This window comes from Dendrobates tinctorius, unplaced genomic scaffold, assembly GCF_039654945.1.
Source record: "Dendrobates tinctorius isolate UK_male_01 unplaced genomic scaffold, ASM3965494v1 ptg000086l, whole genome shotgun sequence".
Lineage (NCBI taxonomy): Eukaryota > Metazoa > Chordata > Amphibia > Anura > Dendrobatidae > Dendrobates > Dendrobates tinctorius.
This window is the reverse complement of record NW_027361754.1, coordinates 18,520,474-18,532,495: the sequence shown is the minus strand read 5'-3', so window position 1 is coordinate 18,532,495 and position 12,022 is coordinate 18,520,474.

Below are 12,022 nucleotides of genomic sequence, written 5' to 3'. Positions count from 1 at the left end.
AATAAGCCTAAAGCAAGAAAGGGAAATCTAAACTGCCCCAGAGCAGACCCCAAAGGAATAGATAGCCCCCAAACATATTGTCAGTGAGACAAGATGAAAACACAAACGCAGGTAGGAAAATAGGCTGAGCAAACGATGGGGCCCACAGGACAGGAAAGACACTGTCTGCAATCACGCAAAAAAATCAGCAAAAAATGTCCAACACGTCTGATAGAAAAATACTGAAGTCACTAGACTTCGCCCACTATATCAGCACTCTGGCATATTCTGAAAGCAGAGCAAAAAGAGGCCAATCTAATAAGGGACAAAAACAAACTGGCACAAGCAGTAACATAAGGATGGAAATTCAGCACAGACCTAGCCGAGGCTGGCTGACCACACAAAACTGAATAGACAAAAACAAATCAAATGTGAACAAGAGCAAAAGAACACTTAGCTTGAGCATGCTGGGACTGAGCTGGAAACTAAGACGTCAGGAGGCAGGAAAAAAATCACCAGCAGGGATAGAGGGAGTCGGCTTTTTTAAATCCAGTCAGAAACTCCAAATGTCCCATCGTCCTCCTCATTATCAGGTGGCAGGCCTCTGTTAATTAGATCAGCTCCATTACCTCCTGTAACCACCAGAGGGAGCCCGGAAAGAGAACTTGTGACCCCTCTGTCAATATAACCAGCTCCACTACCTTCATTAGTAACCAGAGGTAGGCCAGAAAGTGAATTCACAATACATCGGGTTTCTAAGAGGCGCGCGTCACTTAGAAACCCGATGTGTACCTTAGTTACCAGCTCCCTGCATCAGCGCGCTGGTAACTAAGGTACACATCGGGTTTCTAAGCACTGCGCGCTGCTTAGGCCTCTTTCACACTTCAGTTTTTTACAATCAGTCACAATCCGCCAGGTTTTGAAAAAAACGGATCCTCAATTTTCTTTTGAGGATCCGTTTTTTTCCCCCATTGACTTCCATTAATGGCGGATTGTGACGGATTGCTGTCCGTTGCATACGTTTTTTTTGAGGATCCGCCAAAAGTTGCTGTCCGTCACCATCCTCAAAGATTTAAAAACGGAGCTTGCAACGTTTTTTTCTCTGGCGGATCCTCCAGACACTAATTTAACCCGAAATTCTTTCCGGGTGCCGGACAAAAAAAATCTCTCCTCTCTCTCTCTCCTTCCCGGCCAGCGGTTCCTTTAAATTTCCTCATTTTCAGGATCCGTCTGAAAACGGATCCTGTGCCATCCGTTCACATCAGTTGAGAACAGATCCGCTTGTCTGACTTTTTGGCGGATTTCAACTGATGCAAAAAAACTGAAGTGTGAAAGAGGCCTTAGAAACCTGACGCTTACATTGGTTACCAGCGTGCTGGTCGTTGCTCTCCCATCTGCCACACGCAGCGATGCGTGCTGGCCAGCAGGAGACCAACGACCCAAAAAAAGTCCTGACCTTTCATCAACGATCAGCGATACCCGGCAGGGGGGCCGGTCGCTGATAGCTGTCACAGCGATCTCGCTGGTGAGATCGTTGTTGCGTCACAAAACTTGTGACTCAGCAGCGATCTCGCTAGCGAGATCGCTATGTGTGATGGGGGCTTTAGAATAGGTCATCAGTATCAGATCAGTGGGGGTCCGACACTTGGCTCCTCCACTGATCAGTCAGATGTTAGAAGTTATGGAGCTGAGTAGCACAGCCTAGTCGTCTGTGTAGTGGTAGCTGCTGAGTCATGCAGATCTGCCCCTAGATCATCAATATAAAAATAATGGAGCAACCTTTTCATATACAGTTTTTTTATAGTTAAAACTCCTTTCATCCAAATTTCCTGCTAATCCAACCTAGTGCAAAAATCATTACAATGCCTGGTTCGCAAGAAATTGACACATTGCTGCCGGCCATGGTGACGTGTAAAATCACAATAATTTGGCCAGTGCATCACTACACATATCAAGTCATGGACTTTAAGAAACGAGTCACAAAGCTCCGGAACTAAGGACCTGAAAAGTAAGGATATTACAATTCCTTCAAAGTAGTATCCAAAAATCTATTTCCAGGACAAAATTGCACAAAAAAAAATGGAATTTCACAAAAACTTGAGCAGAAGACGAAGTAGAAATAATAAACTCATTTAGTGAAAAAAAAATTCTGCTTTCCTGAATACTAGTAAATTTTTTTCATATTTCCTTGTTTCTGATAATCCAGACCAGGCGATAATCTTGCAGCCACCAGATGTCGGATTAAATGCCTTTTATTGCCACTTTTTGCTTTTGCAATCACTGCCATTTCAGGCTTCCGCGATTTCCCGGAATTTTCATTGGCGTCATCAAACTTTTCATGATGAGCTTTGATTTTTTTTTTTTTTTTTGTTTTGTATTTTTGCATGAGACCAAGTTTTTAAGTTTTGGGAAATTGAAGTCATGTTTTCTCATGTAAAAAGTTAGAATGGAAAGTTAGAAAAATGTGAAAACCACAGAATTAAAAGGAAGTCGGAGCGAACTGTTGACGAGAATGGTTACACAACATCAGTCATCGGGAAACGTGTCTCTGGAGTGAAAATATCCACAGTGCTGAATTCTGGATCTTCATGTAACATACACCCAGAAGATAGTGTTTTTTTTGTTGTTTTTTTGGGGTTAAATTTGGATTTGCCTCAATATCTCCCAGAAAACGGATTGTATAACTTCCATCAACATGGATGGAGAGACCTGTGCATGTGCTGAGCCACCTATTTGATGCTCACCTGGATGTCATGGTGGTATAATCACCAGGTGTTGGTGTCCTAGAGAAGGTGGTCTGCATTTTCTGTGGAATAACTATACATTTTGGATGCCCCAATTTTAAATTACTCAAGACCTGTTGAACTCGATGATGGTGATTGTTAGTGGCTAGAATTTTATAATTGAAAGGGTTGTCCAGGACATGCATATTAATGGTCAAGCTCTTCAATAGATCATCAGTATCCAACACGTGAGACCCCTAATAATCATCTCTTAGAAGTTTACGTATGACAGTTTACATAACTAGAACAGCAAAGCTCCGCTCCCATTCACTTCAGCATGAGCTGCAGTATGGATATATTTAAAACTTAACCTTTAATCACAGATTAAAATCTATAAAGTGCAAAATAGTGCCAGATAAAACAGTGCTCGTGCAATAGTGCCAATAAGAGAAAAAGGCAGCCTGTGCCAAAAACGCCTTATTAATATCAGAATAGTGAACAGATTATTTTTCTTTAGTGTCTATTGATCTGAGTATTATTATTCCAGATATACTGGCCAAACACCACTTCAGCATATATAACGACACCTTTTAGAATTTTCAGTATCCTAACGGAAATTCCTGCAAAATTATACCTAATTCTGTATCACATAACATCCAATATATTCAAAAATAGGCGAATATGACAGGAGTATCTGTTGCTCCACATCATTCAATCATGCTATACCAGCATATCTCACAGGTCAAAATGAACCATACACCGTATCCATGGAGTACCATAAGTTATAGTGCATTACCCTTCACATATTACTGCATAGGAAGTACTCTCATGGTCAAACAACTGTATGTCTTTATACTCATCTTCAGGTGTATTAGTCCTATACACCAATGCCTGTGCAAACGCTCCTGAAAAGAGGTGGCCCCCAGCCTCAGCATATCCTCATGCCCTCATTCATCTGGATGGCTTTATTCCCACACCATTCTCCCAAATAAAGCCATCCAGATGGCCAAAACAAAAGCTGCTGGCTATACGTGTGATCTGGTGATGGGAAAAGACTTGGGTATACTAATACATCATAAACTGAACATGAGTCAACAGTGTGATGCAGCAGCAAAAAAGGCAAAATACAATTCTGGGATGTATTAACAAAAGCATACAGTCTAGATCACGTGAAGTCATTATCCCCCTCTACTCCTCTTTGATCAGACCTCATCTGGAATACTGTGTCCAGTTTTGGGCACATTTTAAAAAAGACAGCAGCAAACTGGAGCAAGTTCAGAGAAGAGCTACCAGAATGGTGACTGGTCTGCAAACCATGTCCTATGAGGAACGGTTGCATGATTTGGGAATATTTAGCGTGCAAAAAAGAAGACAGGTGACTTAATAGCTGTCTACAAATATCTGAAGGGCTGTCACATTGTAGAAGGATCATCTTTACTCTCATTTGCACAAGGAAAGACGAGAAGCAATGGGATGAAACTGTATGGGAGGAGGCACAGATTAGATAGAAAAAAATTTGACAGGGTGATCAATGAGTGGAACAGGCTGCCACGAAAGGTGGTGAGTTCTCCTTTAATGGAAGTCTTCAAACAGAGGCTGGACAGACATCTGTCTGAGATGATTTAGTGAATCCTGCTTTGAGCAAGGGGTTTGACCAGATGGCCCAGGAGGTCCCTTCCAAATCTACCATTCTATGATTTTGTTATTGTGGAGTTTTTCCACAAGAGAGCGGTGGGACTGTGGACTGTTCGAGGGGTGGAGGCGGGGCTGGGGTGGAGCCTGGGTGGAGTTCTCAAGGGGGCCGCGAAAATTTTGCTGGTATGGGACCCCAATATTCCTTGTGGCAGCCCTGCCTACAACTAGGTAAGTGTAAGTCCGGACAGAGATGCCAAAAAAAACCCAGTGGGAAGGGGCCATGTTGTTGTTGTGTTTTTAATGGCCTTTGTAATAGTTGATTTTTGTAGAAGCACTGTTTTTCTACCACCCTGACAATTGTAATAGCTGCATCATGGCCTCTGTACGTGGCCTAAGCGGTAAAAGGAGTCTACCAGCACATAATGTCTGTCCAAACCAAGCACAGCCATTTGGGGCACCCTTGTCGTAGCCAAAAAGTTCAGTGCCCTTTTTCATCTCCTTTTTTTTCATCTATTTTTCTTTTTTTGTTATAACTGTTTATTGAATTTTCAATTTCAAACGTAATACAATACAAATTGTCAATACTGATATCTTAGACATTAAGGATGAGTGAAATACATATCCAGCAAAGTGCAAGAAAAATAGGACCATAGGATTTTTAGACTCATATCTTACAAGTTCCTGACAGATTTGCGAGGATAGTAATGGAATGTGCTTGGAGACCACATTAATAAATGTTCCTTAGTATGCATGATTTGTACTTGATGCCAACAACCGGCAAGTGTTAATGATCATTGGTATGCATACTGCTGCTCCATAGCTTGCAATACAGACCGGGGGTCTGTCAATCCTCCTTTTACTCTTTGTATTCGCTCTAGTAAATACCACTGAGTATTCTCGAATTGAGCACGTAACTTGTTTTTAATCCCTAAAGGGGAGATGAAATGAATATGGACTAGGTCTTCAAAAATTTCCCCGACATTTTTTCTTTACTGGTCAGTGAATCCAACCAGTCCATTTTGAAAAGGAACATAAACTTAGTGTGAATAAGAGCTTGTGGTGGCACAGGCGGACTCAACCAATGGTGCTTTATGCTTTTCCTGGTGGCTGAAGCCCAAATTGTTAGCGTAGCTTTAATGTGTTTGGGTAATTTACCTTGAGTTACCTCCAGTATATTAAAGACAGTCCATTGTGGTGTGAGCGGGAATGTGACCCCATAAATCTCCTGTAGTTTCTCGGGTAGTGTATGTCACAGCCGTTGTATTTTTGAGCAACTCCACAAATGGTTGTAAATGTCTGTGTTTCATGCTTTGCACTTAGAGCATGAAAAAGTTTTGAGGGAGACATTCCAGATTGGATATATGGGGTAATGTATGCCCTTTGTAGAATCAATAGAGCCATATCAGTATAACTACTGTACACTAAGATCTTCCTTTGTGCTATCGTGGCCTCCAGGAAATCGCCCACCTCAAAGCGTGGAATATCTTTTGACCATCTCTGTCCCGCATTTCTCCCCTCCCATGGCGAATTTTTGCGCAGTATCGAGTAAATGCTACTTGAGGATGCACTTTGTAGTCTCGCATTCCTGAGAAACCCATCCATACCATTCCCCCCGTCCCCTACACCCCAACCAGAGATACATTTTTGGGCCAGACTTCGCACATGAAGAAATAGAAAAGGGTTGTTATTAAATAGCGAAATGTGATGCTGAATCAAAGAGAGCATGGAGAATCTAAGGTCCATTAAGTCTATTGCCAGAGTGCATCCCTGATCTGCGAGAATTCTACAAGATGAAGGTGGAATGCCTTTTAAAAAGCCAAGGTTACCTATAAATGGTTGTAATGGGGATCGTCTAGTATTTAATTTGCAAAGCTTCCTGCATCACCTCCACGTCACTATTGTCTGCCATAATATTGGGTGTTCCTGGATGGTGTCCGGAATTTCCTCATTGCTCAGATGCAATATGGCGGTCAACGAAATATGTAGGCATAATTGATGGTCCAAGCTTACATTAGTAAAATGAGAGACTCCCCTTATCCAATCTATAGTGTACCGAAAATTAGCTGCTAAGTTATATTTGCCTATATCTGGAAAATTGATTCAACCCTCCTCCCTTAATGCCTGTAACTTTGATAGCCCTATGCGTGTCCTTCCTGATTCTCCCCATATAAATTTCCGGAAAGGTGTATTTAACAATTTGAGGTCTGCTTTTGATAGTAGTATTGGAAACGTTTGAAAAGCATACATTAGTTTAGGGAACACTACCATTTTGATGAAGTGGCAGCGACCTGAAAAGGATAATGTGAAATGCTTCCAAAGAAAGTAAGAGGCTAGTTATTGATGAAATTAGTGGTCTGTAATTATTACTATATGAAATTGATGGGTCCACAGGGAGCTGTATACATAAGTATTTAATAAAAAAAAAAATGGAGCTTGGTTTGAGTTGATACACATGCAGCATATAAATGCATGTTGACATTGGCCATAAAACCTGCAAAAGACAAAATGAGAAAAAACCCTGCTGTAACTAAATAAGTAAAAGCAAAAGTGCATCTAAATAATAGAGTTTTTAGTAATACTGTTTTTGATCAAAAGCATGAAAGCTATCCCACCACGACACGGTAACTCTGTTCGGGATAGTCCTACACTGTCTAATATTAAAAACCTTGCCTTGTGTCAAAGTTGACCTCAATGTGTGAACAAGGGCAGACAAAAGGACTGGGTCTCAAACAGTAGACACCAGTCTGGGGAAGCCTTATATACAATAAGTATTTAATAGACTCCTGACTCCAGTGAAACGGGAACAGAGGGTCAGATAGCTTCCCAGATGTGAAAAGTGCCAAGGCCTCAGATTTATTTTAATTAATTTTGAAGCCTGAACATCCACCAAAATCCCCCAGAACCTCCATTATAAATGGAACTGCTTGGGCTGGGTTGGCAGTGAACAAAAGTATGTCGTCAGCAAAAGCTGAAATTTTAACTGAGGTATTTCCAACCTTAATGCCTTCAAACTTTAACAGATTCTGGAAGGCTTTCAGTAGTGGGTCTAGCGCTATGTTCAATAACGGGAGACAACGGGCAGTCCTGGCATGTACCCCGCTGAATCCTAAAGGACCTTGATAGAATATTGTTTATGGACAACCTGGACACCGGATCTCTATAGATTGCTTTAACAGCATCACAGAACCATGTGCCAAACCCTCTGAAAGCTAGTATGTCATGCAAATAGTCCCAGGCCACCCTGTCAAATGCGTTATCGGCATCCAGGCTGACCACAATGGTCTTCATACATTTATGTGCTCTACTGAAAGATATGGCTCCCAATGCCGTTCTAACGTTATATGTTCCAGATTTACCGTGAACAAATCCTGTTTGTTGGAGTGTAATCAATTCTGAAATTATTTTTTGGATTCTGTCAGCCAAAATCTTAGTAAGTATCTTGAAATCAGAATTAAGTAGTGATATTGGTCTGTATTCCTTGACCTGCATGTGGACTTTGCCTGGTTTGGGAAGAACAATGATAACAGCCTCATTAAACCTATCAGGGAGACACCCACTTCCAACTATATTATTGTATACTTCACAAAGATGAGGTTCCCAAAATTTTCTAATGTTCATTACTGAATCCGTCTGGACCAGGGGCTTTAGCTATTTTTAATGTATTGATGACCTGAATAATTTCTTTAGTAGTAATGGGGGAGTTAAGAATTTTACTTTGATCTTCAGTGAGTTTTGCTGCCACATTATTTTGTAGGAATTTTGTGTGGTCTCCCCCGCTCTCTGGTTCTGATTTATATAGCCCACCAAACAATGATCTGAACTCGTTCACTAGCTCCTCATTATTAATTAGGATAGGGCCATTATGTTGTATTTTGTGTATCCTCGTAGCTGTTCTGCATGGCCTCGTAAGGGAGGCAAGTACCTTCCCTGGTTTGTTACCCCATTTGAAGTATTTGTTTCTGGTAGTCTAGATTGTAGAGGGCCATCTCATGTGCCAATGCATCTGCTTCCTCTTTGGCCTCTACGCAGTGTTCCAGATTGTCGTTCTTGTAGACATCCCAGGAAAACTGAAGGTATTTTTTGAAGTCGTCTGACAGATATGAGGGGAACCGCCACCTTTTCTCTCAATATATTGAATTCGATAGACTAGATTTAAATGTTACAGGAGCATGGGCTGATATGTGAATATTTAGAATACTGACTGCAGTGCTGATGATAAAAATTACAAGTGTAGCCAATAATCTATCCTAGCGTGTGAATCATGTACATGGGAGTAGTGAGAAAAGTCTCGTTCTAATGGATGTTGTATTCTCCGTATGTCAATCAGACCTAAATGGTCCAACAGTGATTGTATACAGCTCCCTTGTGGTGTTTATTGCTGTACTTGAGTGTTGGATCTGTCCATAGAAGTGTCAGGGGCCTCATTGAAGTCACCACCTGTAATTATCTGAGATGTGTCCCAGCCTGCTACGCTCTCCAATATTTTAGCTTTAAATTGTGAGTCCGGGGTATTAGGGGCATATATATTAACCAAACTAAAGATCGTCCCTTCTACTGTAATTTTAACAATGAGAAACCTTCCCATTGAGTCGTCCTGCACCTCTAAGATGTCATAGTTAATGCATTTGTTGATCAGTATGGCTACTCCTCGCTTTTTTTTTTTTTTTTTTTTAAGTATGATGCCTCAGCAAACAGAGTATACCTTCTACTATAAAAAGATGGGTGATTATCCTTTATCCAATGTGTTTCCCGTGGGAAAATATGAAAATTTGCCCTGTGTTGGTAATTCAAAACTTTTTTTTCGCCTAATTGGTGAATTTAACCCATTAACATTCCACGAGCACCAGTGGAGAGAACAAATCATGGACTCCTCTGGAATTGTTTGGTCCGTCATCAACCCACTCCCATACGCAGAAACAATTGCCCAAATTCCATCAAAAGAAAATGAGATTTCCCCCATCCCTGCGAGTAGTCGCAAAAAAAAACCCAAATCAAGAGTGTTATGTGTGTGTACGCAGAGACCCCCCACCATAACCCCCAATAACTTTACATCAGTAACATCATTGCTCAAAAATAAGATAAGCAACACAAAAAGAACAACCATACCCGAGAAAGGGAAGTAATAAAGTGACACTGCCTTATTTGAGTTAATCTGAAATAGCATCAAAGAATCAGGCGATTCCATGTTCTGGTTGCATCAGCTGAGGATCTCCTTGAAGAAAATTTAGGGCCTTTAAAGGGGCCTCAAATACCCAGTTTTTTCTTGACAGATTGAAACACAAAACTGCAGGATATTGCAGCCAAAAGCGAATGTTCCTGTCCACTAAAATTTTGCATGCAGGGTTAAAAGCTCTATGCTTGGCTGCCGTATTAGCTGAGTAGTGCTGGAAAAGGAGGATATTATGATTTTCGTAGGATAGGGACTTTTTCCTTCTGTATGCTGACAGTATGCGTACTTTGTCCTGAAGGTCTCAGACATTAAAGATGATTGAAAGGGGTCTGTCGTTTTCTCCTCTGGGGTGCCCCAGCCTGTGAGCTCTTTCAATGGCTATTGATCCTGATATGGGTTGTATTTTCAGTATTTTTAGTAGCCACTCCAATGTAATTTTGATGAGCTCAGCGGGGGGGGGATTGATTCTGGAAGGCCCACCAATCTTAAATTATTGCGGCAAGACCTATTTTCAAGGTCATCTACCTTATCCAGTAAGCCCGAGATATCTTTTTCTTTATTATCTAATTTTTCTTTTAGATCTTTAGCAACATCCTCCAAGTCTGAGATTCTTTGTTCAGCCTCTGCTATACGTGAACCTTGAGTGTTAACTTGTGAAACAATCACATGTAGACAGGTTTGGAAAGCTGCTAGTCTATTATCCATTTCAGGCATTAAACGATCTATGATGGCTTTAGCTATAGATTGTGGATCCTCATCATTGGTATCAGTGGGTGGTGTTTTTGGAGAGGTACCAACCTGATTACGTGTTGAACCCCTGGCACCCTTAGTGTTCTTGCCCACAAACATCCATAATCCTCCGGATGCTAGTAATAGTGAGAAAAGAAGTCGGCAATGTTACCTTCAGTTACTGATTACATCAGTGTCTAGATTGACAACATTGACCATAGATTGGCAATGAAAGGGTTACACTGAGCGTGTTTGAGGCTCTAGAAGTTATAAGATCCCCTGTGCTGCCACCTGCGGTGAGTCACTGGTGTTGCCACTATTTACTTATGGCAGTCTTATGAGAGGAGATGGTGATTATAAATGGCTCCTCCTCTTAATCCCCTTCACTGTTCTGTGGTCCCCTTTATTCTGATGCTGTCTGCCCCTTGCACCTTTATTCTCCCAGGTGCTATCCTGTGCTGTCCCCCAGTCAATGGGTAGTGGAGAGAATTCCATCCTGGCTTATGACCGCTGCTGCTGTGCCCTGTATCTCCGGGTCAAAGATGGTGCTGTCCCCCTCCAGCCTTCCTCACCGCCAGCAGTCCAGGTTCACTGCAGCCTCCCTTCCCACCTCCACTTGGTGGCCGCTAGGTAAGTGGTCCCGGGGTTTTGACTACCGTGCTTCCCCGATCTGGAGGCTGCGTTGTGCGCGCTCTCCTCTCTGCCCCCTCCAGCTGCAGGGCCACATGGTGCATTGTGTGCGGCGCTGCTTGTGCCTTGGAACTCCGGAGAAACCGGAGAGCTGAATCCTCTGCCCTGAATTCTTGTCCCAGCCTCCAGGCACCTGCGTGCCGGTGATGGGGTCGGAATGTTCTCTGTCAACCTGGGAGCTCCGTTACAATGTCATTATTAGGCTCCGCCTCCCAGAAGTCTCCCTTTTTCATCTATTTCCACCATCCTTTGATTCCTGTAAAGCCAGAGCTGTCATTGAAGGAAGACGGGGACATAGATGGAAAACAAGGAGGTGGAAGGGTGCACTGAACCATTTGGCCAAGCTTGAGTACCCCAAATACCTGTGCTTGGCTTGGACATTTTTTTGCTGATAGACTCCTTTTATAAAGACAAGTGAAATCCACTAGAGCTTAAGTACTGCAGCTCTGCTCCACTGTAGTGAATAGTCTGAGTTGCAATACTGCAGCTCTACTGGTTTTCACCTGTCTCTATAAAAGGAGTCAACAAAAAAATGACTGAACACATGTGGTGCAATTTTGTTTTTTACGAAATCTGCAACGTGTTTTATTCACTGGCTGCTTTTTTAAGTGACCCAATTTGACACCTTTTACAGTTTTCGAACACCTACAAAAGCTCTTCGTCAACTTTTTTTTTTTTCACTTTTTTTGTCTAATTCATCATTTTGTTGACTTTAACGTGAAATCTGCCAACGAAAAAGAGGAACAAGATGTTTGGATATATGTTGTGCAACTTCAAATATGTATTTACTGGGTCTTTTGGTTGTATTGCAAACTTAACATTTTATTGTTAAAAGATGCATTATCCTTTAAAATGTCACATGTTGATCTTCAACTGCGCCAAAAAAACAAACACTTGCATACATACATTTGAATAAAATTAAGCATCGAAGCACTTAAAAAAATGCAAAAAATGATAAATTAGGTAGGAAAAAAGAGCAAAACAGAAATTTACTAAAAAAAAATTCAAATTAATTGATGAATCATCCATATAGGTTCTAGTATATGATCTGTATCATGCATTGTGGACCTCATGCTCTGAACTTGGGAAGTGCATC